Source organism: Trichomycterus rosablanca, chromosome 10, assembly GCF_030014385.1.
Source record: "Trichomycterus rosablanca isolate fTriRos1 chromosome 10, fTriRos1.hap1, whole genome shotgun sequence".
Classification (NCBI taxonomy): Eukaryota; Metazoa; Chordata; class Actinopteri; order Siluriformes; family Trichomycteridae; genus Trichomycterus; species Trichomycterus rosablanca.
The window spans coordinates 22,666,772-22,671,221 of NC_085997.1; positions in this window are offsets into that span (position 1 = coordinate 22,666,772).

Consider the following 4,450-nt stretch of genomic DNA (forward strand, 5'->3'; position numbering starts at 1 on the left):
CACAGGACATTTAATTCAATAGTCAGTATCAGAGAAATGCTCGCAAATGAGTTAGAAACATTAGGAAAGATTTGCACGAGCTCAGCTGTGTGTACTGAGCCCAGGATCAGATTCCTAAACATCTGGAGGGTTGATGGTGCATGTTGGAATAGTGTTTTACTCTTGCAGCTGTTTTGCAGTGATCCATACAGTACCTCTGATAAATCTACTTTAAGTACTGAAGATACAAGCTCTGAGCCTAGAGCAATATTCATACTCATATTACTCTTTATGAGACAGGATAAAATAGACAAAAGTCTAGTTTATTTTTCTTCAGTGATAGGTATTTGCTAATGAGTGGAGGTCTTTAGCAGGACCATCTCCACATAAATTGATGTAGTTTTGTAATAAGATGTAAAACATATGGATGTGATGTTCAGGTTTTTACACTCTTTTGTAGATGTAGCATAAGCTGCTTTCTTCTTTTTCCTCTGATGCAAGTATTGTTTTCATTTTACAAAATTACTGTTCATGTGTAACCAGTGTAATTCCTACTCAGGTTCACACTTGAATGCTAAGTACAGTGTATCATTTTGAGAGATAATGATGTCTGCAAGTGTTTTTCTCTGTGACTAAATAATTAAAACAAATGCTTTTCATAATTGAGCAGCTTGGATAATTTGAAATTAAATTGGTGTATCTAAGGCGTGTTCTCTTAATCTCTTGCTGGTGATTGTAATATAAACTACAGGGGTTGGACAAAATAACTGAAACACCTGGTTTTAGACCACAATAATTTATTAGTATGGTGTAGGGCCTCCTTTTGCGGCCAATACAGCGTCAATTCGTCTTGGAAATGACATATACAAGTCCTGCACAGTGGTCAGAGGGATTTTAAGCCATTCTTCTTGCAGGATAGTGGCCAGGTCACTACGTGATGCTGGTGGAGGAAAACGTTTCCTGACTCGCTTCTCCAAAACACCCCAAAGTGGCTCAATAATATTTAGATCTGGTGACTGTGCAGGCCATGGGAGATGTTCAACTTCACTTTCATGTTCATCAAACCAATCTTTCACCAGTCTTGCTGTGTGTATTGGTGCATTGTCATCCTGATACACGGCACCGCCTTCAGGATACAATGTTTGAACCATTGGATGCACATGGTCCTCCAGAATGGTTCGGTAGTCCTTGGCAGTGACGCGCCCATCTAGCACAAGTATTGGGCCAAGGGAATGCCATGATATGGCAGCCCAAACCATCACTGATCCACCCCCATGCTTCACTCTGGGCATGCAACAGTCTGGGTGGTACGCTTCTTTGGGGCTTCTCCACACCGTAACTCTCCCGGATGTGGGGAAAACAGTAAAGGTGGACTCATCAGAGAACAATACATGTTTCACATTGTCCACAGCCCAAGATTGATTGAAACCGACGTTTGGCATTGGCACGAGTGACCAAAGGTTTGGCTATAGCAGCCCGGCCGTGTATATTGACCCTGTGGAGCTCCCGACAGACAGTTCTGGTGGAAACAGGAGAGTTGAGGTGCACATTTAATTCTGCCGTGATTTGGGCAGCCGTGGTTTTATGTTTTTTGGATACAATCCGGGTTAGCACCCGAACATCCCTTTCAGACAGCTTCCTCTTGCGTCCACAGTTAATCCTGTTGGATGTGGTTTGTCCTTCTTGGTGGTATGCTGACATTACCCTGGATACCGTGGCTCTTGATACATCACAAAGACTTGCTGTCTTGGTCACAGATGCGCCAGCAAGACGTGCACCAACAATTTGTCCCCTTTTGAACTCTGGTATGTCACCCATAATGTTGTGTGCATTGCAATATTTTGAGCAAAACTGTGCTCTTACCCTGCTAATTGAACCTTCACACTCTGCTCTTACTGGTGCAATGTGCAATTAATGAAGATTGGCCACCAGACTGGTCCAATTTAGCCATGAAACCTCCCACACTAAAATGACAGGTGTTTCAGTTTCATTGTCCAACCCCTGTATATGGCCAACAGTATTTGAACATCTGTCCATGAGCTTGTTGGACATTTCATTTTAAAAAACCCAAATGGTATTAAAATAGAGTGACCGCTCTGTCATCTTTTTAGCTATAACAGCAACTCTTCTGAGAAGGCTTCTCATAAGACACTGATGTACACCGATCAGCCATAACATTAAAACCACCTTCTTCTGTCCATTTCATCAGCTCCACTTACCATATAGAAGTACTTTGTAGTTCTACAATTACTGACTGTAGTCCATCTGTTTCTCCACATACCTTTTTAGCCTGCTTTCACCCTGTTCTTCAATGGTCAGGACTCCCCCAGGACCATGACAGAGCAAGGTATTATTTAGGTGGTGGATCATTCTCAGCACTGCAGTGACACTGACATGGTGGTGGTGTGTTAGTGTGTGTTGTGCTAGTCTGAGTGGATCAGACACAGCAGCACTGATGGAGTTTTTAAATACCATGTCCACTCACTGTCCACTCTATTAGACACTCCTACCTAGTTGGTCCACCTTGTAGATGTAAAGTCAGAGACGATCGCTCATCTATTGCTGTTGTTTAAGGTGGGTCATCTTCTAGACCTTCATCAGTGGTCACAGGACGCTGCCCACAGGGCGCTGTTGGCTGGATATATTTTTGGTTGGTGGACTATTTTCAGTCCAGCAGTGACAGTGAGGTGTTTAAAAACTCCATCAGCGCTGCTGTGTCTTATCCACTCATACCAGCACAACACACACTAAAACACCACCACCATGTCAGTGTCACTGCAGTGCTGAGAATGATCCACCACCCAAATAATACCTGCTCTGTGGTGGTCCTGACCATTGAAGAACTGCATGAAAGGGGGCTAACAAAGCATGCAGAGCAACAGATGGACTACAGTCAGTAATTGTAGAACTACAAAGTGCTTCTATATGGTAAGTGGAGCTGATAAAATGGATAGTGAGTGTAGAAAAAAGAAGGTGGTTTTAATGTCATGGCTGATTGGTGTATGTATGTGGGAATTTGTGCCCAGTCAATAGAACATTTGCATTTGTGTGACTGGGCACTAATGTTGGTCAAGAAAGTCTCAACTGATTTTCCAGTTCCTTCCAAAGCTGTTCAGTGTGGCTGAGGTCAGGGCTCTGTGCAGGGGATTTTCCTTAAACCAGGCTTTTCTTAATGTCTTTATAGACCTTGCTTCGTGCACAGGGGCACAAACGTTCAAAATTAAAAGTAAATATTTTATCACAATACTGTAGCTGCTGCTGAAACAAGTAGGGTCATTGGAATATTGTTTTGAATGTGCCTAAGGACAAAGCAATGAGGTAGGAGGTTTTGAGTCCAAGTGCAACATCGTATTGGTCTGTGGCCTAAAGACTCCTTCAGTGAAGCAAGACAAAGTAAACAAGAGCAAGAGTCTCCATCAGAACATTTTACCCTCATTGTGTAAGAACAGATATTTCTAAAACAGCTTTTGTTTGGAAGGAAAAGGGAGAAAAATAGACTCTAAGGAACATTCATTCTCTATTTAGTAATAAAGACAGGACAACGCATGTATTTACAATCTTTTTAAGCTACCACATTGACTGAAGAACATTTTTAAAATTCTGTCTTGTTTAAATGTCAGAGCTGCTGAAATCTTACTGCTGCTGTGCACTGATTAACACAGTTCCTCTGACAAATCTACGTGTAATGCAGCATATACAAGCTCTGAACCTAAAGCAATATTCATACTTATATTACTCTTTGCGAGACAGAATTAAATTGACAAGACTCACAAGCCATACAAGAAAGAAAGAAAAGAGGAAAGATGGAAAGAAAGAAAGATAGAAGAAAGGAAAAAAGAAAGAAAGAAAAAAGAAAGAAAGAAAGAAAAAGAAAGAAAGAAAGAAAAAAGAAGGAAAGAAAGAAAAAAGAAAGAAAAAAAAGAAAGAAAAAAAAGAAAGAAAAAGAAAAAAGAAAGAAAGAAAAAAAAAAGAAAAAAAAGAAAAAAGAAAGAAAAAAGAAAGAAAGAAGAAAGAAAGAAAGAAAGAAGGAAAAAAGAGAAAAAAGAAAGAAAGAAGAAAAAAGAAAAAAAAAGAAGAAAGAAAGAAAGAAAGAGAAAAAAGAAAGAAGGAAGGAAAAAAGAAAGAAAATAGAAAGAAAAGAGAAAGAAAGAAGGAAAAAAGAAAGAAAGAAGGAAAAAAGAAAGAAAAAAAGAACATTTTAACTGAGCACCTTAGATGACTAATTTGGCATCACTTAACTTTGAGGCACATTCTCCTAATTTCTTGCTAATAGCTGGTGACATCTCTGTATGTATATAAATAATGATAGCTTGAATGCACCTATTCAAATAACACAGAACAGTGGTCGCTTGCCTTGGTCACTTTGTCATGCTTGGAAAGAAAACCAGAACTTTCACATTAAGCTGGACATAAAATGCTTGAAGGATCAAATGTAATCCAAGTACCATAAAAAACCAAATCTGCCATGAAT